The 23297-nt window shown below is 45.5% G+C and overlaps 1 protein-coding gene across 3 annotated transcripts in view; it reads right to left on the bottom strand.

Moving 5' to 3' along the window:
• The window catches only part of SMYD3 (SET and MYND domain containing 3), a 748180-nt gene that overhangs the window by 261754 nt on the left and 463129 nt on the right, over window positions 1-23297 (bottom strand). The gene's annotated exons all lie outside the window — the stretch shown is intronic.

Here is a 23297-nt window from a genome sequence, read left to right as displayed (position 1 = left end):
ACAATCCGCAAAACATTTGACAAAGAAAATTGGTGTCATTTATAAAGAGTGCCTACAAATTGATGAGGAAAATACCAAAAATCTTGAACAAAAATGAACAAAGGATTTATACATACAATTCACAAAAGAAGGAATCTAAATAGTCAATACATACATAAAAAGGAAACTTAACCTAAGAGAAATGCAAAGTCAAGTTAGTTAGACATTACTTATCCAATAGATCGTTAAAACACTTCATTGATAATATATATTGCAGGTGACAATAATCCGTTACAAACAAGATTTTAGAGGGAAATCTGGCAAAATATATTAAAGTATAAAATTCACATACCCCTTTGACTAAATAAAATCTTACTTTGGGGAGTGTTTCCAAAGAAAATAAAAGTGCCAGTTTATAAGGCTGCATGTGTTGGAATATCTATTGTAACGTTATTTCAGAGACAGAAAGTAGAAACACCGGAATGCCCATTAGTAGGGTACAACTGAGTGTATCAGGGCACAGTCATGCTACACAACATGACACGTACATTTAAAACGTCTTTCGCTCCCGGGGGACACAGCATAATAAAGGGGGTGGGAGCTCTGGGATCTGGGCGCAGCCAGGCGACGCCAAAGCCACGCTGCACCACGGTCCAACCCGAGACCTCGAGCAGCCCACCTAAGCATTCTGCGCGGTTTCCTCGTCAGAAAAACGGGAGGATATCTACCTTGTAACGCTGGTGTAAGGCTCCAAGGAGATAACGTGGTTACAGCAAAAAACCTCTTCTTGACGCACAGTAAGAGAGATTAAATACCAAGTAACGGGGAGAGAGGAACACATTTTCAGATCCGTAACTGACCGACCCGCTGTCCTTTCGTGGAGGATTTTGCCTGTCAGGGATGGCTACTAAGTACGTAGACTGGCCAGGGCTTGGACGGTGACACGCTGGGAGCGCTGGCCACCTGGTAGTGCCAGCAGAGCCTCGCGGGCGTGCAGCGTGACGCCGCGACGCCCGAGGACACAGACGCCCACGGGAGGCCATGGGTGTCCTGACATCACTGTGTGTGCGCCTGGTGGCTGCAGGGAGGCTGCCACCTTCCCAGTAAACAAATACGACGCACTTACTCTCAGCGAAACTGGGTGAGTTCTGTGTGGTATGCTCACTGTAAAGCAATTTGGCATTTAAAGTAAAATGGATAGAAAACATGAACTCATGGTAAACTGCCACTTCCCACCACGTGGACGCATCTAGGTGCTTCCCTTGAGCCTCGGCAAAGGCTCCTGAGCCGCAGAAAGGGCAAGCACAGACCATCCATCCACAGGCGCCAGTAAGTATTACCACCCTCTTCAGCTTCCACTCCCCAAGAGTGCCAGACATCGAGGTAAAATACACAGGCCTCCAGATAAAAGTACTCAACGATGAACAAAGACACAGAGAAAGGGACAGTTAATATCGATAAGCAATACGCCCTAACATTAGCCCAGAGCAAGTGGTGGAAGTACTAACACAATGCATGGGCAGCGATTAGGACCCCGGGGTACAAGTGACATGGAGTTCACTGCAGGCCTTTATTAGGCCCTGAGTCAGGTCTATAATTTTTATTTCTTTCTTCAATTAAAAGGATCATAAAAAGCGTTGAAGTAGTAGCTCCTGGTGGTCTCCAGCAGGCATACCCAGTCCAGTGCAAAAAATAATAATAATAAATAAGTCCCAGGGGTAATCCAGCCAGGTATGAATTCACGTAGCCTCCAGGCACAGGGCATTTGTTAAAAGACAGCTGCCAGAAAAGCCAACGGAAAGGCGGGAAGGCGCCATGGCCAGGGGCTGCGCCCAGGCCAGGCCAGGGGCCTCCCAGGGGACCCCCAGGGCGCCCTGGAGGAGGAAGCAAAACCACAGGCAGGGGGAGAAGTGGTCTGCCCATCGGATCAGGATGTGTGGGGAGGTCACAAAGAGCAAGAGAATCTGAATTCCTGAGCCAGGAACGAGGAAGAGCAGGGGCTGGGGGATGGAGTCGAGAAACAGGGTCTTTCAAAGCAGTGCAGAACCAGCCCTGGAAAGGCCGAGAGGCTGCTGGAGGTGCTGGTTGTGCCGCGCGCAGGAAGTGTGCGTAGTTGTGCGAGCACAGACGTGCAACACAGACAAGCTGCAAGGCAGCAGAAGGTGAGCGAGACCGAAGCCCAGCTCAGGCTAACCGTCAAGTTAGGTGTTAGGAAGGCCCTCACTGGACACAGCCCAGGGTTGCTTGGGACCAGCCACAGTTAAACTAACAGAATAAACTACCCAACTGGGGAAAAGCTCTGAATTTCATTAAGATTAGAGCTAAGGGGATCGGCAAATTCAAAGCCAGAGACACACTCCAACTCAGAAAATACAAAACTGCGAAGAGGAAGGAATTTCAGCTCCAATTGTTTGGAAAGACAAGTTTTTGTTCAGCACAGCTATTATCAATTTCTTTTGCAATTTCACAGACTCGAGTGTCACAGGGAAGTTGGTCCTGAGATCCAAAAGTAAAGATATTCTGAGCATTTTACATTCAAATTATGTAACTAAAACTAACGAAACTCATTTTCACCTTTCAAATCAATTTCTAGCTTAGACAGTTGACCCTAACACTGGAAAAATTTAGTAATTTAACTGAAGATCATAAAATTAATTTCTGGTAGAGCACAAAAAAACATAGCAAGCAAAATGTAATGCCACCTCTCTCTGACCTAGATGATGTCGATTACTTGAGAAGTTTTATTTCCCATATGTACCAGGATTTTCAAATGATACATAAGCTTCCAAGAAGGCTATGTGTCATCCCCCAGTGGCCCTCTCTTTGAACAACAAACTTCTCTTATTAATCATTCCCAAAACTGGAAGTTCACAAAAAAGTGAGCAATACTAGAAGAGCTTTCCAGAAACAAATGACCAGCTAAACCAGACAGGCAGTCCTGAATTCTTGTTTCATCAGGCACTGCCGGCAAGATCACAAAACTTAAAAGCTCCAGATGACTCTGCATAAATCTAACGCATCATCTTTCTTATAAAAAGCCCAGCTCTAATGAAGTCCATAATGATCTGGATAAAATACATTTAATTAGATTATAAACTGCAACATAAAACAGCTGCACCATCCTTTATACATTTTCCTCTCTGAAGATCAGAGGACTGAAAAGGGGTTATAAAACAGCCCATTCATTTCTCTTGCCTTTTAAAAGGGAGGAAAAGAACCATTAGGCAGAACTACAGTTCCAGGCAACCTTCAGCAAGTGAGACCAAGTCCACGCGTTCTGAGACCTCACGCAGAGCGAGACGGAGGCGCCAGGTGACCAGCAGAGCAAGGGGATGGCTACGGTCAGACAGCTTTGGGAAATTCCAATCATTTCTTATGTGATATTAAAAGTAGAAGGCATATTTTCTGCTTTATGGCATAGAGATTAACCAGATGAGAAAGGAAAAATTCGAGGCTAATTAAAACATATTTCAGGTAGTTTGTCTTTTTATTGTTGAGTTGTATGACCTCCTTACACATCATGGATATTAAACCCTTACCAGATATGTGATTGCCAAGTATTTTCTCCCATTGAGTTCGCTGCCTTTTCACCCTTTTGACAAAGTCCTTTGAGGTGCAAAAGTGTTAATTTTGAGGAGGTCCCATTTATCTATTTTTTTCTTTTGTTGCTCATGCTTTGGGTGTAAGGTTTAAGAAACTACCGTCTGCCACAAGATCCTGAAGCTGTTTTCCTACATTTTCTTCTAGGAATTTTATGGTTGTTGTTTTTATATTTAAATCTTTGATCCATTTTGAATTAATGTTTGTACAAGGTGTGAAAGAGGGGTCTTCCTTCTTTCTTTTGGCTGTGGCTCTCCAGCTCCACAGCACCGTTTGTTGCTGCTCTGGCCCAGCCGGGAGGGCTTGACTGCCCGGTCAGAAGCCCTGCCTGTAGATGTGAGGGTCACTGTCGAGTCCTCAGTCCAGTTCCACTGGTCCATCTGTCTGTCCTTATGCCAGCACCACGCTGTTTTTACCACTGCAGCTACGTAATATGCTTTCAAGTCAGGAATGAGAGTCTTCCAACTCTGTTCTTTTTTGAGACATTCTTGTCTACTGGGGGTCCTTTACCCTTCCAAATAAATTTGATTAGTGCCTTTTCGATTTCTGCAAAAAGAGGCTGTTAGAATTTTTATTGGGATTGTGTTTAATCCATAAATCATTTTGGGTAGAATTGACATCTTAATGATATTAAGTCTTCGAATGCATGAATATGGAATGTCCACCCATTTATTTAAGTCCTCTTCAGTTTCTTTTAGTAACATTTTGTAGTTTTCTGAATACAGGTCCTTTATGTCCTTGGTTAAGTTTATTCCTAAATATTTTATTGTTTTAGTCATTATTAATGGATTTTTTTTTCTGATTTCCTCCTCAGAATGCACATCAGTAGTGTATAGAAACGCTACTGATTTCTTCATATTAATCTTATATCCCGCCATTTTGATGAACTTGTCTATTAATTCTAGTAGCTGTGTTGTGAATTATTCAGGATTTTGTAGATATAGGATCATGTCAACAACGAATAGTGGAAGTCGTTTTATTATTATTATTACTGAAATAATGAAAATGCTTTAAATATGACTGAAGTGATGAATGCACAACTATGTGATTATACCAAATACCATTGATTGTATACTGTGGATAAATTGTATGCTTTATTGTATCAATAAAACACATACACATACACAAAACACATTTTAGAGTTAATCCTAACATGACTTTCTAATAATAAGCAATTCCACTGTGCATTTCAGAGGGTAAGTAGATTTATATATCTACTTACATACTCATCTATTTTATTTATTTATTTTGGTTGGGGGAGATAGGAGGTGGGAAACAAGTACACAATAATTTCAAGGAATTTCTTTAAATATATCTCCACAGTTTCCAAAGGTTTGACCTTGACACCAGTGGTGCCCATAGCCTCTGGAGTGAACAGGCTTCTGTGCATCCCAGTTAACATTTATCAGTTCTGTGACTCTGGGGAAACAACTTACTCTTTCTGAGTTACAGTTTCCCTATCTGAACATGGTAAGAATAATACATACCATACTTCATCGGGTAATTATAAGGATACGTGTAAAGCACTTTGTACTTTGCCTGCCTAGAATAGGTGTTCAACAAATTAAGCTGCAATCAAAAGAAAAGCACATTTGATAGAAATCAAAGATCTCTTATATAGAGAGGTATACCATATCTTCACAGATTGGGAGATTCAATGTTGTTAAGATATAAAATCTCCCTCAAACATTCTCTATTCAATAACATTCTGATCAAAATGACAGCAGGCTTCTCTTTTAGGTAAAAACTGACAAGCCAAATCTAATTTTTATATAAAAGGGCAAATGACCAAGAATAACCAAATCAATTTTTGAGAAAAGGAAAAAAGCTAGAGGGTAACACTCTTTGATTTCAAGACTTAATAAAAAGCCACCATAATAGAAATGGTGTGGTCTGGGAGAAAGGGCAGACAAAATAGAGTCCAGAAAACAGATCCATACATTTAGGGTCAATAATTTTCAACAAATGTACCAAAGGAATTCAATGGAGAAAGGAAAGTCTCTTCAATAAATGGTATTGGAGCAACTGGATATCTGTATGGAATATAATGAACACCAATCCATATCATATACTATATGCAAAAATTAACCCAAGATGAATCATAAATCTAAATATAAAAGGTAAACTACAAAATTCCTAGAAGAAAACAGAAGACAATCTTTGTGACCTTCCATAAGATTTCTTAAATGGAACACAATAAAATATGAACCATAAAAGAGTATTCTTTTTTTAAACGAAAAAATTAATACATTAGATTTTGTCAAAATTAAAAACATTTGCTCTTTAAAAAAAACAGCATAAAAAAAAAGAGAAAGGCAAGTCACAGATAAGGAGAAATGTTTGCAATGCATATTTGACAAATGACTAGTATATCCATTTTACATAAAGAACTCTTGCAAATCAAAAATAAGACAAACAGGGAAACAGCTCAACTGATAGAGCGTCGGCCTACCATATGGAGGTCCAAGGGTTCAATACCCAGGGCCTCCTGGCCCGTGTAGTGAGCTGGCCCAGGCTCAGTGCTTCTGCATGCAAGGACCTGCCATGCAGGGGTGCCCCCATGTAGGGGAGCCCCACATGCAAGTAGTGCGCCCCACAAGGAAAGCCGCTCCATGTGAAAAAAGCGCAGCCTGCCCAGGAGTGGTGCCGCACACACAGAGAACTGAAGCAGCAAGATGATGCAACAAAAAAGAGACACAATTTCCCAATGTCACCAAGAATGCAAGCAAATGCAGAATGGACATTTGCAAGCAAATGCAAGCAAATGCAGAATGGACAGAGAGAGCAGACAATGGGGAGAAAGGGGAGAGAAATAAATAAAAATAAATCTTAAAAATAAAATAAAACAACCCATATAAAATAGGTGAAAGATTTAAGAAATATTTCATGAAAGAAAATATACAGATGGCAAAAAAGCACATAAAAAGCTGATTAATATCATTATTAATAAGAGAAATGCAAAATAAAACCACAATAAGATATCACTATTGGATCTATTACAAAGAGCTAAAATTTAAAAGACTGACAATACCAAGTGTTGACAAGTGCAGAGAGTAACTGGGAGTTTCAAATTCTGCTAGTGGGAACATTAAATGGTACAACTGCTTTAAACAGTGGTTTGGCAGTTTTGTAATAAGTTAAACATAAATGCTTACCATATAACAACCATTCGTCCCCTAGGTATTTACCAAAGAGAAATGAAAACATACGTCCCCAAAATGATTTGTACACAGCGTCCACAGCAACTTTATTCACAGTAAATGTCCATCAGTAGGTTAACAGACCAACAAAATGTAGTCTATCTGTATAATGGAACACAATTCAACAATAAAAGAGCAAAGGACTGATACACTCACGACGTGAGTGCATCTTAAAATCACCACGTTAGGTGAAAGACACTGGCTATAGGGGCACATCCTGAATGGTTCCATTCATATAAAATGCAAATTACTGTAGTGTGATAGGAAGGAAATCGGGCTGGGGATACAGGGAAGGCGTGATGACCGAAAGGGGCGCAGGGAGTTCCTTTGGGAGTAGGGGCACGTTCTGGGTCTCGACTGCGCTCGTGGTTCCATGGACATATATGTCAAAACTTATCCGATTAAATGGATTCATTTTGTTGTATAAAACTGTTGCTCAATAAAGTTGATGAGGAAGGAAAAAGGAGATCTCGATGAGTCAAGTACAGTGTGCACGGCAAACACCTTCTCCCTCTCTAGTCTCACCAGGTCTACCGCTGCTCGGGAGCGGGTCCTGCGTACATGCACAAGGGGCAAGACTGAGACGCAACCCATGACAGCGCGCACTGTCAGTCAGAGTTAATGTGTGGGAAACAGGCACATCTGGTTGTATTTAGGGACCCCACACCTTTGCGTTGGGTGATTTCTCCTTACAGAACGCCACCCTCCCCAGTTCAGCACGAGGGCCAGAGGGTGGCAGAGCTAGACCTCCCAGGACCCAGTCCTGCCTCTGGGACCTGCTATGGTCTCTGCTCACCTCAGTTTTCTCAGCTGTGAAATGGAGCTTACAATATTACATCTATCTCAAAGAGCTTTCGTGACGATTAAATGAAAGAATGCATGGGAAGTACGTAACAATGTTTCGGGCATAATACATTCTCAAAAAATGTTCTTCTTCCATAAAGTCAACCTGTAATAGCTAGTTAAAGTAACATAGATTTAAATGTAAAAATGAAAAGAAAAAGCTGGTTTCTTGGTAATGCTTTGGTGCCTGCCTGCCTCCCTTCCTCCACTACCTCCCTCCCTCCCAAAGCATTATAGTTCCTCAATTAGAGCTTTCTGTATTAAAAATTTATGTTGGTAACTATGCATAATAGAAGCAAACCCCAGTCAATAACGTAAAGTAGCACATGATATGATGAAAGAAAAAATTATTCACCTTTCTTTGGCAGAATTGGGTCTTTTCCATGCCCTTCTCTTTCTAGGGAAATAAAAATTTTTCTCATTCTCAAAATTGTAAGATTCCTTTAAAAAGCCAATATGAAGAAGCTCAAGGACATCTTTTTACAGCCAAATCTAACAGCTGGCAGTCGGAAGGACCATATAAGAACATTTTGCTCTTCTATAGAACTTAAAGTATAGCAGCTCACAAAACAAAACCATTTCTATTGAAGAAACAATTAAAAATTCTGAGAAATTTTCAAAATCATATGGTATAGAGGACTTTAGCACAATAAAAATAATGTGTAGGTAATGCTGCTTACCGTTAGAAGGGTGCCCATTTGCCTACTCAGATCCACATCGCCAAGTGATTACAAATTACTGGAGATAAAAGTAAATGAGAAAAGTAATGGAGCCTCTGAGTATGACGCTACAGAGCCAAGCACGCTGTTGCTGGGTTTTCCAAACCAGCAGGTTCAGGGAAACCAAAACACATTCACATAGGAAAAAAGAACTAATAAAATTTAAATGATTGTAAATATCCTAGAATAAAAGAAAAACTTTTAAATTAGAAGTAGTCAAGCTTATTGTTCTTATAACTGAGAGCAGATTTAAAGAACACGTTATCTCAGGAAAGCTTCTCCTACAACTCCCCCGGCAGCAGGATCCTCCTACCCAGGCTCTATCACCCAGTATCTGAGTCAGCCTTCGTCATATCAGAGTGCTGCACAGTCTTGAGAACTGAAATTAAAAGTAACGTATCTCAGAAATCATCAAAAGTAATCTTAAACTTGAGGCAGAGGGACAGCTGGATTCAAGAAAAAAGCTGTTCTTCTAAAAGGTTTTACTTAAATTTTTATAAGAAGCTTCAGGAGAAAGGCAAATAAGATACAATCATCATGTGGTATAACAACATTTCATTTTCTGGTACTCAATTAAGGGAACTAATGAAGAAGAAATATGTGTCTTGCTTACAGAAGCCAGCTTAAACTGGTAAGAGCCTAATTACTAGCAACATTTGTCAAGGAAAATCCATTTATGTCAGGGGAGGTATTTAAGCATGAATAAGAAAACTAAAATAAGGAAGACAATGCAGAATAGTTAAGTTATAATTTCAAAGTTGGCAGTGCTAACCGATAATTATCAAAATTGATGATTAACCAATATTCCAGAAATCACTAAATACTTTGCTTTAAAAAAAATGCCCTTTTTAAAAACACTATATATCTGACAAAATCTGACAAATACAAATATTTCATTCTGGAGAGCTAATTTAAGATACTATACCTTTACATGAGAGAACATATAAAGTTACACCCTACTCCAATCATCTAAGTAATCATGTAATCTCTGAACATTTCTATTTAACCACGAAACTGACATAACATTCCCAAAGGAGCAGAACATCTTTCTTGATTTCTGGAACAGAGTAAGAAATAAAAAAGAAAAAGCAGAAAAGAAACAAATTGCCTCATGTTTCATTTTTAATAAAGTTTTCCGGTCCCCCAGCTCGGCTCGGTTGAAGCATCCGCTCATTTCTCCTTCAGGTGCCATTTCCAGTGGTGCAATCTGGGGCTTTCTCCCTTTCACAGAGCGGGTCCTCAGCACGTGGACGTGGCCATCCAGCTCGCACCAGAGAAGCCCCCAGGCCCCTCGTCCTCCCGCGCCGCATGAGCCGGGCGGTCCACGCCTGCCCACCGCCCGGCCTCCTTTCCTCATTTTCATTAACAACAGAGTCCTGACTCGACGCAGACGCTCATCCTCATTAGAAGGAAAGGTTTCAAACTTTCAGCAACGCTTGAGGGAAAGACAGGCGCCGCAAGACGCGTGGGGGCGGCTGCGCAGGGGGCGGCCAAGGCGCACCAAGGGAACAGGAGGTCCAGGACGGCAGCCCGCACCGCGGCCAGGGAGGGGCTCAAAGGGGGCTCAGGCCGCAAGACACCAGAGCCCGCACACAGAAACCTCTGGAGGGCAGCGGCTTGACACTGCGTCCGAGCCGCGCTGAATGAGGGAGAACTGGCCACAGGCCCGCTCTCTCAGCAAGGCGTGCGCGGCCTGTGGCGCGCGGCTCAGTCTCTAAACCCAAGTTTGATTTTTGTCCCCATGGAGGGAAAAAATGGCCTTAATAGAATCTTAAATCTTGAATGACAGTTGGTTTTTACCTACTTGATATTTATTTGGTTGGCATTTCTTTGGGACCTCGACAACTTCAAGCCAGAACTCTTCAGTTTTTAACTGCCACAAAGAAGGGCCCTAACGCTAGGAGCTGCCGGCGGGCCGGGGACGAGGCTGCTGGTTTACTCGCGTTCTGCATTACCGCGTCAGAGGCTCCATGAAGACTGTCAGGGAGTGCTTCCCACCAGGGAGGAAAACTGTATGAAGAGCATTTCCCTCGGGGGACAGGGATTCAGGGGCCCTGTGAGCCCAGCGCTGACAAAGGGACTTGACCTCTGTGCAAAGGGGGTCCCCCAGAGCAGCGGCCTGGAAGCCTTGGCTGAATCCAGGGCACGGCCCCACACGCCCCTCTTCACACAGCTCCCACCCAGAGCGAGGGCTCTGTGCCGGGGTTTACATACATCGTCACACCAGAGAAAGAAGAAAAACTGCCCAAGTGATAATGGATCTAAAATGCGGTGCGTCCATTTTAAATTAAGCACCATTTCCCGAGTTTCATCTTGGCATTAACCAGCACAGGAAACCTTGGGTTTTGCTTTGCTCAACGGCAATTTAAATATTTATATATTGAAAAATGACATTTTCAGAAGCAAATGCCTTATTGCCCCCATGCAATTATAACTGCTTTGAATACTTGAACCATACCCCTGAGCATCATTACAGCTATAAAATACCTCGCCAGTTTCAAACATTCAAAAAGTGCTCAACAAACATTTACTCAAGGAGTTCACAAAGGAAGGCATGTTAAAAAATTACATTTTCCTTGTAAATTAATTTTGAATTAGCAATAGCTAAATGCTAGCTCAATAAAACCCTAATAAAGCAATACAAGTAACCAAATTGGGAACCTTTCTGTAGAGGTCATCGTGGCTCCTACCCCAGACCTGCGGTTTCCTTTTTGCTCTGTGTCTCTGGGAGAGGTGTGCTGGCATCAACAGGTGACTGCATCAGGAGGGACCCAAGAAGACCCCTGGTTTAATAACTCGCTAAGGACTCCGCATATAGTCCTACCCGTGGCTATGATTCATTGCAGCAAAAGGATACCGAGAGAAGTCAGCAAAGGGAAACCGCATGGGAGGAGTCTGGGAGAAACCAAGCACATTCCGGGGTTCCTGTCCAAGCGGAGTCACACAGGACACACATAATTCCTCCAGGACCAAGTCGTGACAACACATGTGAAATGTTGCCAACCAGGGACCAGACTCTTTTCTGGGGGCTGGTCATGCAGGCAGCCTCTGCCAAGCACGTACCAAAACGTCAGGTGTCCAGAAGGAAAGCAGTGAGTGACACAGCCTGTGGAAACACTCGAGGCACAGCAAGCCACTCTCCCTGCTGACGGGAGGAGCCCTCTTGAAAGCTAAGTTTCCAGATGCCAGCCAAGGGCAATTTTGCAAGATTTTCAAGGAGAGCAGCTGAGAACAGCTGACCAAGTCATTAGGGTCAGTTAAGTGCTGTTGACTGACTGTCACACCCTGAGGTCAGCTCTGTCCCCAGTCTCTGGGGAGGACGACGAGTAGACAGTTTTAGCACAGGTACCACGAAGCCTGCGCTACTTCACAGTCCCCTCTGCACTGGCCCTGTTCAAAGGTGGCAGCCAGGTGTGCGTCTTCCTGCTGTGGACAGGTTTGTCCTCACAGCACACAGTTTGTAGACTCCTCCTCCCTCCGATTTCAATCTAAATTTCTTAATCTCTTATTCTGGTTACTCCACTTCTTCTAAAATCTGGTGTTATTTTTTCCATACTTACATCCTTTCCAGAGCAAGGCAGGATGTAAATAAATATATATTCAGTCCTAGAGAAATGGAAACTCCATCCTATTTGTTTCTAGACATTAAGGTGGACCCTCAATGTTGCTTGGTACCCATTCCTCCAGCCAAGCACCGGAATGCACAGATCCCACAGGAAACTCTTGTCCTTCTGATTCTTCAGCTGGATTCATGAATTGTCAAGCTAACAAAAGGAATGCCCAGGTGTGTCCATATTTTCTTCCCAGGATTTGGGGCAAGTCTCAAAGAAGTGATTTCAAATATGTGCTATCCTTTAGAAGGCCAACGTGCTACTGAACAGGTAGGTATAAAATGAGCTGCATAGACAGAATCAAACGTTAAACTTATTAGAGAAGCTTACTATTTAAAAGAATACTGTGGCAAATCAATTTTATGAAGGGAGTAATCATGCCAAAATTTACCTACTTTGTAATCCCAGATTTCAATATTGTGGTTATTAAAAAGTGCATTAGAAAACTCTCCTCAGATTCTACAGTGTAGAGAAAGCAATTCTCTCAGCTTCATTACTAGTAAATGTAACTCAAGTTCAATACCATCCAAAGTTAGATTAATATTAAATACTGAAACACAGTTATCACCAAATTGACACCCGAAATTGTTAGCACTTCAAGTGTGAGAATGTTCTCAAAGCCAGTTTTCCCCCCAGTTTGATAAACATTTCTTGACAACCCCATAAGCAAAACACCGCACTAGGGGCTGAGAAGACTCCAATACAATTAAGGCAAAGTTCTTGCCCTCAGGAACCTGTAGCCTGCTCAATGAGTAAACTCAACCTGTTCCTTCTCATTTTTTTTTCATTGATAGCAAGAAAATCTATTACTGCATCACATATTTTTATTCTTCTTTAATACAAGGTTTTTTCCCTCCTTTCTACATGTGTTTGTTTTATAAATTCCCAGACAGGAGATATTTTTTCATTAATTTGCTTTATAAAATTTCTAACAAAAGAGCTACACAGAGAAGGAGATGCAGGGGGAGGGCAGGACATGCAGAGCTGGAAAAAACCTTGGCGCAGCTTTAAATCTTCCAAAGGATTTTCTCTTTACCTTATAAATGTCTAAGCTTAATACAAAATCTTACTAATTTCAGACTTACTGAAAGAAACCCTTTGTGAATTATTTACAGATCTGACTATTTAAAGAAGTAAAGTTTAATTATCTCAAGTACAAATACAGTAATTCAAACAGGTTTAATAAAATTTGACTTGGGAGCAGATGTAGCTTCCCATGCACAAGGTCCTGGGCTCGGTCCCCAGTACCTTCTAAAAACAAAACAAAGGACAAAACCAGCTTGGGGGATCTAGGGGAGCTCAGCGGTTGAGGGCTGGCTCCCCACACACGTGGTCCTGGGTTCACTCCTGAGCTCCAGCACCTCAACAAAAAAACACCCACATTAAAGGCGAGCGGATGTGGCTCAGTGGTTTGAGTGCCTGCTTCCCATGTTGAGTTCCCAGGTTTGATTCCCAGCCCCTCCTAAAAAAAAAACCACCCTCTCATTGGAGAGTGGGTGTAACTCAGTGGCTGAGCACCTGCTTTCCATGCACAAAGTCCTGGGTTCAATCCCCAGTACATCCTGAAAAAAAAAATATTGGCTTGGTAGACCTCCCACGAGGTTAATTTTAACGTATTAATAGAAGATGGCTTGAAATTAGCTTCTCAGTAATACGATGTGACAGGTGGAGATTATTGATAAATGCCAAAAAGAGAAAGATTATGTTGTAAACTAACCTATTCCTCTAGGTGTGATACCCTTGGATTGTATTATATTCAGTTGAGATGTCTTGGATTAAATTAACTGTTAAGATCAGGGCTTTGATTAGACCATGACTGTAAGCTGTGAGTCAGGCTGAGTCCCTGCCCCCTTGGTGGGTTGATAGAAACTGACACTTACTCAAGAAGACACACAGGAAGAGAGAGAGCTTTGTCATGCTTGATCCCGGGGCCCCGTGGAGAGATAAGCCACTTGCCTGATAGTTTGAGCTGAGGTGGGAAGGAGCTGGGCCCACCGAGCCTTAAGAGGAAGAGGAAGCCCAGGAAGGAGAGAGCAGGAGAGATCGCCCGCCATCTTGCTTCAACACATGGCAAGTGACGTTGGTGAGAAAGCAGCCTTGAGTTGGACTCTTGAGGGCCTTGTAACTGTAAGCTTTTATCCCAAATAAATATCCTTTGTAAAAGCCAACAGATTTCTGGTACTTTGCATCAGTAACCCTATGGCATTTTAGAAAGCATCTGAAAACTTTATTCTCTAATTTAGGTTAAAATTAGTATTTTGATATTTTTTACATTACCACTTTTTTCTTCCAATCATTTTTTACAAACAATGGTAGAAAGGTAAATTTTAGTCAGTTTATGCCCCAAATTATTGCAAGGCCTAAATAAAAATGGTCAAGATCGAAACCATCTTATAAGTGAACTTGACAATTAACCATGACCTAGAAGGAAAAGCAGACAGTGCTGATTAAGCTGCTTGATCAAATTTGAGCGAAACTCTAAATTTACAAGCAAATAAATACTGTCCAGAACATGTGATGGATAGCTGTGTTTTCATATCCCTGTTTGTTGTCTGCCGCATGTGTTGTGCTTACCCTACTCACAGGTATTTATGCTAATTCATTAGCTCCCTAAGGGAGGGCAGGGCAGATTTGTAATCATAAAGCTCTGATGCAAGGCCTCCTGGGTCAGGGACAAATACATCTTTAAGGGTAATTGCATGCTTCTCTTTGTGTTGCTGTCTCCCTGCTGGGAAAAATGTTAAAATATTTAAGGTTTACTTGCCAGTGTGATTGTGATTTGTAATTAAAGTCCAGGAGAGGAGGAAAGAGTGGCAAACTCAAGTACTTGGTCATGATAGGAATGTATCTTTGAATTAGTAAACTTTTGAAAAAAGGGAGTCAATAAAAGTAGAAGTTCTGGTAAAGAAGCACAGATAGAATCCTTTTGAAATCACTACAACAGCCATTTGAAGACAATATAATTCAATTACGGTAGAGCTAGAAGAACAATGGGGACTGTATATGATTATCATCTGGGCTAAAATAAACTTAACTCTGATGAGAGAACTGTTTTCACTTATCTTCGTATTTATCAAATTACCAGACAGTCACTGGGGGAGAATGGTTTTGGTTTGTTCTTAATTGGAACACTAGTTGGAGCTGGAACTATCTGATGGGCAGGTACGCCAAGCATTCCCTCGCCCATTCCTCTACCCGGCACGCTCCTCCACCATGTACTCCCTTCTCTCAGCCCCATCTCCACGGCTACAAGGGGAAAACATCTGGTCAGGGGGTAGGAAGGTGGGGGGAGTGACGTTTGGGGAGAACATCTGCGTTTTGTCCTCTGGCGTGGCAGGATTTGCAAAGTCTATTCACATTTTACATCTTCCTGTGGCTCTGCAGGCTCGTGCCTCCGGGGACAGATAATGCATACTCCTCCACTCGCCATGGCCCCCCCTGGCACCCCCGAGCCATGGACTTGGGCTCTCCAAGAATACCCTGCTCCTCCCGGATGGGAATCGAGCCCGGGAGAATACTGTCACTAAATATTACATAACTGACTTGGTGCAAAGCTGGTCTGCTGTTCGGGGTCCACGACGAGCGCTTGCGTGAGAGCAGCCTGGAGGCGCCGCAGGGGCTTCTGGGCGGCCGCCCCCCGCGAGGACGATGAGCGGCTGGTGTGCCATCAGCCAGTCAGGCCTCGCCCTGCGTTTAAGCGGCGCTAGGACAGCACAGTCTTTCTGGGTTAATGACGTGACTTTCATCCGGAGGTGCGGCTGGAGGAAGGGGCCTCCTGGAAACCCGGATCAGAAAGAAGCGTTTAGTGTGGTGGAAGAATCAGTTCCAGATGATTGTGTTTATATGTCCTGGGCTTAAATCCAGACTAAGTCTAGACACTGGAAATTAAACCCCAGGTCAGCAAAAACAGAACACCCAAGTGGGGGAAAGCTCTCAGTTCATGGCCGCCTTTATTTAAAAAGCACAATTTCCTTCCCTCAAATCCATGGTTTATAATTCTCTTCTTCATAACAAAATCCCCTCCCTGATGATAGAAACCCCTGAAAAAGAAAAATCCAAAGTGGCAGTAATACAGAATGGAACGCTGGACCTAAGGTCTCTCTGATGGGCGCGAGCTCAGGAGGAGCGGGGAGGAGTGAGGGCTGGGGGCGAGAGAGCAGAGCAGCGCCAGGGAGGGAGCCGGCCCCGGGCCCCCTGAGCGCCCGCCTGGCCTCCCGTCCTGAGCGCAGCCTCCTCATCTCCACAAAAAGTAGAGTGAGGTCTGTACTTCAGTCGGATTTGTTGTTGTTACTAATAAAAACTACAATACCAAGGACCACTCTTATGAACAGCAACCAAAGAATCCCCTTAATTTGGCGTCACTGTGAAGGGCTCTTGCCCGTGAGCCATTCTGCAGCCACAAGAGCCATGTAATTGCACATCGCAGGTGGAGAGCTACCTCCAGACACAGCCCGGCTCCAGCAGGGAAGGACCGCTGTCTAGGGGGGAGGCTGCTGCCACTGCCCCTGCCCGAAAAGCGAGAGGAAAATGACCTCCCTTGAAAAATAAAATGAACACGAGAAGAAGACTCACGAAGTAGGAGCTATTTGCAGAGGAAACAAGGGGACTCCCACCGGAAAATAAAATGACGCAAAGACACCAACTGTGGCAGGCTGAATTTTGTGAATCACAGAAAAACAATGCTGTGCTTCCAGTAACCTACTCCTGTGGCGCCGGCATTAGACCTGCTCAGATCACTGATTAGATGCCTTCGATAGACCAGCCCAAGCCCGGGCCTGACCCGGCTGTCCCCGCCCTCTTGCTGGGTCTTAGAGAAACAGAGACACAGAAAGACCACGGAGAGAAGGAAGCGCCACGCTCCAACGGGCCTGAGAGCAAGGGCTCCCCTCTGGCGCAGAGCAGGGCTGCAAGGAGCGAAGGCCCAGAGGTCCAGGAGAGGCCCAGGAGTGGCCCAGGAGAGGCCCCAGAGGGCCCAGGAGGGCCCAGGAGCGGCCCCGGAGAGGCCCAGGAGGGCCCAGGAGGGCCCAAGAACGGCCCCGGAGAGGCCCCAGAGGGCCCGGGAGGGCCCAGGAGAGGCCCCAGAGGGCCCAGGAGGGCCCAGGAGTGGCTCAGGAGGGCCCAGGAGCGGCCCCGGAGAGGCCCAGGAGGGCCCAGGAGCCGCCCCGGAGAGGCCCAGGAGGGCCCAGGAGCAACCCAGGAGGGCCCAGGAGTGGCCCAGGAGAGGCCCAGGAGGGCCCAGGAGGGCCCAGGAACGGCCCCAGAGAGGCCCCAGAGGGTCCGGGAGGGCCCAGGAGAGGCCCCAGAGGGCCCGGGAGGGCCCAGGAGCGGCTCAGGAGGGCCCAGGAGCGGCCCCGGAGAGGCCCAGGAGGGCCCAGGAGCCGCCCCGGAGAGGCCCAGGAGGGCCCAGGAGCAACCCAGGAGGGCCCAGGAGTGGCCCAGGAGAGGCCCAGGAGGGCCCAGGAGGGCCCAGGAACGGCCCCAGAGAGGCCCCAGAGGGTCCGGGAGGGCCCAGGAGAGGCCCCAGAGGGCCCGGGAGGGCCCAGGAGCGGCTCAGGAGGGCCCAGGAGCGGCCCCGGAGAGGCCCAGGAGGGCCCAGGAGCAACCCAGGAGGGCCCAGGAGTGGCCCAGGAGAGGCCCAGGAGGGCCCAGGAGGGCCCAGGAGCCACCCTGGAGAGGCCCAGGAGGGCCCAGGAGGGCCCAGGAGTGGCCCAGAAGCGGCCCTGGAGAGGCCCAGGAGGGCCCAGGAGCAGCCCTGGAGAGGCCCAGGAGGGCCCAGGAGGGCCCAGGAGCGGCCCAGGAGGGCCCAGGAGCAGCCCCGGAAAGGCCCCGGAGAGGCCCCGGAGGGCCCAGGAGCAGCGAGGCCTGATGGCTCCTGAGTGCAGGAGGGAAGCAGAGCAGCTGAGGGGAGGAGGGAAAGAGCTGAGCCCTGGCCTGGGGTCCTCAGCTGAGCTCTGGGGCCGGGAGGTTCTGGAGGGGAAGGCGGGCAGAGACCACCACCCCCGGCCTCCTCGCCTGGCAGGACGCCAGGACCATGAGCAGCTGAAGTTGGTGAGCAGGCACCGCTGATGGTGCCTTGACTTGGACAGCTCACGACCTGGAACACTAAGGCTTCACCTGGTAAATTCCCACTGTAAACGCCAACCCCCTCCTGGTACTTTGCAGCCGCAGCCCTGTGGCAACTGCACAGAGCATCATGTGGGTTTTCTCCAGTTTTCCAGGGACTGAGGCACAGAGAGGATAAGTAACCTGAGCAAAGTCCCGCAGCCGGCAGGCCTGCTCTGAACCCACGCTCCTAGTCCTGGCACTGTAGCGGGTGCATGGCATTCTGCCTGAAAAGGAGCATTTGGAATCAGAAAAGTCTAAATCAAAATGCTTTCATTTGTAGTAAAAGAAAACAAACCCTGAGAATTTGCCAGAGGTGTGAAGAATGTTCTTCACGCCAGATGCCTCCAACTCAACATCAGTATCCAACCATTTCCACTCAACACAAAGGAAAACTGTTGAGGTAATTATGCTCCTAAACTAGATTTTTTTTAAAATCCTAGAAAGCAGGTCTATCTGCAGATGTTAATCTGATAAATTATACTGACGCACTGTATTTGCTTTTCAAATACATCATGTTTTTAAGGCAAGCTGCACATAGGTCAAGGTTTGAACCATGGACCTCCCACGTGGTAGGCGGACTCTCTGTCCATTGGGCCAAATCCACTTCCCTCTTCTCCTGTTTTTATTTGCAAAAAGTGTTTTAGTCAGAATTAGTCTAAGGATTAATTGCCCAAATTAAATGCTTTGGAGAAGACTGACAATAAGCAAAATCAACCCTCCAGGAATTCTCCCCTGACGTCAGGCCAATACTGATTTCTGCCTTCTCCTGTATCCACCACACATTCTGGAACTAGATGACATGGAGTCAAATCATATACATACAGATGGATGGAATGGGCTTGGCTAAGAGTCTTACAACATTTATAGTAAAGAGGTAACAGAGCCAATCAAATCTTCAACAGTCATTCATGTTGACATGACAGCAGGAATGCCTAAATGATTTAAGATATTTTTCTAGGCTCCAGCAAAGAGGTAAAACACTGTACTTTTTCGACAATTTAAGGAATTTTCAATGAACTTTTGACCACACTTTTCCCATTGTCTCTAATAAATTTTAAATCTAATTTATTTTTCAACCCACCCCAAGGAGACCCCACTGTATTCCTTGCTTTGATCTCTTTTTCACATAGGCAAATAAGTAAAACTACTTGTGTATGTTTCCAACTATCGTTAGATTCCTGGAAGGCAAAAGCTGTGCCCTGCATGTCTTCCCAACCCCAGCCACTAGCAGAGGACGGACCACCACACGACGCAAGAAGAGACTGAGCCAAGCCCTGGCGACTAGAGGAAGCGTGGCCCGCCGACACAGCGACGTCGAACTTACAAATTTCTGTTGTTTAAACCAACCCATCCTCTGATATCTGTCATAGTAGTCCTGGCAAACATTCAGTGTATAACCTTATTGCAAAGTCTTGTCTCCAAAGCAAGAGCAAAAACAAACAAACGGGGATGTTAGCAGTTGAGCAAGGAGATGAAATCTATCTCATGAAAGAAAAGAATGTAATAAACATTTTTGCACAAAAGGGTAAATGTTGATACTAATTTTACAGGATTTTTGTCAGTCACAGAATGTGATCTCTAATGCCTCACTGTTGAACAAAGTAATACCCAAACGATCACCAAAGAATGGGAGAGGTAGAAAGGGTAGGGAAACTCAAATAAGGAAAAACAATTTGTAGAGGGGAAGTGGCCTTAATTACAGAACACTTTAGGGCAATTTTTTAAAAATTACTAATAGACTATTTTTTCAGCAGTTTTTAGGTTTATAAAAAATAGAGCAGATATTAGAGTTCTCATGTGCTCTTTGTCTCCCCCACTCACAGTTTCCCGTTAACCTGCATTAGCGTGGTACATTTGTACAACTGATGAACCAGTATTGATACAGAATTATTATACTATATTTTACATTAGGGTTCACTCTTTGTGTTGTACAAGTCTGTAGATTTCTACAAAACGCATGAGGCCACGCATCCACCACTACATTATCACACAGAATAGTTCCACTACCCTAAAAATCCCCTGGGTTTCCCCACTCATCCCTCCGGTCATACCCGTCCCTCAAATCACTTTGGGGGCCATTCTGAACATTCATGCAGTTGTAGATGAAAACTCAACTGCAATTATCCCTAAATCTATCTTTTATTTCATGCCCTAGAGGAAATTTACCTTTGTTGGAAAAATTCTTAAAACTGGAGGAGTCAGAAGGGAAAAAGTAGTAACTAATGTGAAGAGAAAGATACCCAAGGACTCTTCTTACCACACAAGGCAGAAAGCCTTAAAATGCTTCAACTGGCTGTCCAAGTTCAGTGGGTTCTTTCATTAGAAAACGCACAGAAAAGCCCTAACATTTTATTTCCTTATCTTGTTCACTGTCTGTCTCCCCCGTAGAACACACAAGGACAGGGACCTTTTCCAAGGTACTCACTGTTGGGTCTTCAGTATCTAGAACAATGTCTGACAAATAGGAAACAGTAGGTGCTCAATAGTAGGTGCTACAGGAATAAAAGAATCAAGGCATAGACGGCTAAAGGGTCCTTTTGTAGATTACATGTTTACTTTCAAAAGGGTAATTAGTAGGTGGAAAAGACATCTATCCCAATGCAAATAAATTAACCATTTATTTGATGAGAAACAAACTATAAAACAATGGAATCCAATGCAAGAAAAATGTGAGACATTCAACTCCTGTGACCTTAGCTTTGACAAAGAAGAAATGCCACCTCTATCAGTCAGGGGTCTCTGGAGAAAGAGAGGGTTTTATTTACATATGAAAGTATTTATTGTAAGGGACTGGCTCAGGATGGTGGGGTGGGCAGGTCTGAAGTTCACAGAGCAGCCCGGCAGGCTGGAAACAGGAGCACGAAGTGGGTTTTAGAGTCTCCAGCCTGAAACGCCAGCAGGAAGCCTGGGTGCTCTTAGGGTCTTCAAGTGATTGCATGAGGCCCACCCACACCATGGAAATTGATTTCCTTCACACAGAGTCCACTGATTGTGGATGCTAATCCCATCGACAAAACATCTTCACGGCAATTTAGGCTCGTATTTGGACACTAACCTAGCCAATCTGACACCTAAAATTAACCATCCCGCTAACGAAGTCAGCTGGTTTCCAGGACAGTGTGGTTATCCGTATGATCTAACCGCAGGGGTGTGAAATGCCGAATGGATATCTGCACAGGAGCTGCAAAGTAAGCTTATCTTTCTTACCAGCCTAAGCTCAGTAAGATGTAAGGCTTTTCTTCCTTTCCTACCTTCTACTTTTTAATTATTAGTGTGCCAGCTCAGAACTGAATACATATCTCCCCTTGCTAGAAAAAGTAATTAAAATAGATGTACTTCTGTAGACCAGCTTGATCTTTTGGTTTTTGGAGAACTTCCTTCAAATTATACAGAGAAAAATCTCCAAACAGTGACACCGCTTGTCTTGCTTTCATCTCAGATAAACCAAAACTATGAGCCCTTCCTTTACTGGGTCCCAAATTCAAACAAACAAGTGCACAAAACACATCTGCATGAAAGTCACGATTCAGCATTTGTGAAGAAAATTTTTTGTGGAAATAAGTCAAAAGGATAACTGCACGTCCTTTCAAAGTCCTACTGGACTATATATATAGTCTTAAGAAGCCCATCCAAGAATTTTTTCCCCCTAAAGTCCATGGTTCAACTTCAGGTGCTCCATGCTGTGCATTTCACGGATTTTTAAAAAGTTCTTATTCTAATAATGTACATACAACCTACATTTCCCCTTGTAACCACAGTCACATATATAATTCACATAAATAATTACACTCACAATGCTGTGCCATCATCACCACCATCCACTGCCAAAACTTTCCCATTGTGTCAAGGAAAAATGATACGTTCTAAACCTTGACTCTCAGAGACCTGAGTGTGGAAAAGGCAGGCAGGCTCCCTGAGCTCCGTGGGCCATCCTGCTACACGCCCCATACGGAAGGTCTCTGAGGTGGGACACCAGCTACACTGTGGATCTTCTGGTGGATGACGGGGGATGCACCGTGCACGGAACGAGAATGTGTACCTGCACAAGAGCACAGATTACTGTGGCTGCTACCAGGGCCACGGGCACACCTATGCCAGCCGTGCACCTGCCCCCCCCGGCACCGGGCCACAGGCACACCTACGCCAGCCGTGCGCCTGCCCCACCAGCACCGGGCCACGGGCACACCTACACCAGCCGTGCACCCGCCCCACCAGCACCGGGCCGCGGGCACACCTATGCCAGCAGTGCACCTGCCCCACCGGCACCGGGCCGCGGGCACACCTATGCCAGCCGTGCACCTGCCCCCCCCCGGCACCGGGCCACGGGCACACCTACGCCAGCCGTGCGCCTGCCCCACCAGCACTGGGCCACGGGCACACCTATGCCAGCCATGCACCTGCCGCCCTGCCCCCCCAGGCCTGGGCCCGAGGATTTTGTCCAGCTCCACCCCACAGACATACACGGTGCTGGCCGTCTTAACAGGGAAGGAGCCAAGGAGAAGGGGCGAAAGGTATGCTCCATTTGCGAAGGGTCTGGTGCCCAGAGAGGTACGATGTCTCTCGTCGGTGACTCTGGAAAATGTGAGGAAGAGGCTGTGGCCCTGAAAAGGATGCCGTCTGCAGTTACACCACCTACCCCCGAGCAGATCACCACACCTGCTGAGATTTCCAAAACAGCCACACTTCACTGGAGGGACAGCTCCAAGGAGCCGATCCCCGTGCTTCCCACCGGGCACTGTGCCACGGGGGCACTCGCCCAAGCTGCAAAGGGCAGCCTCTGGGGCAGGCGAGTGGCTGAGAGCAAGTGGTGCCTGAGCTGTGGCCTGTGGGGCCACCTGCACCCTGGTCCACAGCACACTCGCCCCTGGACTGTCTTGGGCCATGCATGCACCCTGAGGACAGTTCACCCTTTCCTGAATCCAGGAAGGTCCTTCTGGATTACAGATCTGTAATCGACACAATCCTGAAAGAGGCCGAATGTGCCACAATTCCACTGGCTTTCTGCTCTGACTGATGAATCCTCATGCTGCTAAAGACAGCTTCACTATCACAGCACATAGCATGTGCCCATATTGTAACTTCTGTGAAGTTGTGCACGCCAGTGGACGAGGAGTCCTGTCCAGCCAGAGGCTGCCCAGCCAGAGGCCAGCAGCTTGCCAGCACTCCAAAGGTCAGGACGTTTAGCTCCACTTTTGTCCCTTGCTTCCCAGACACAAATCTTAAATAAAACTCAAATGAGC

This window comes from Dasypus novemcinctus, chromosome 13, assembly GCF_030445035.2.
Source record: "Dasypus novemcinctus isolate mDasNov1 chromosome 13, mDasNov1.1.hap2, whole genome shotgun sequence".
Classification (NCBI taxonomy): domain Eukaryota; kingdom Metazoa; phylum Chordata; class Mammalia; order Cingulata; family Dasypodidae; genus Dasypus; species Dasypus novemcinctus.
This window is presented reverse-complemented; position numbering and strand designations above follow the sequence as displayed.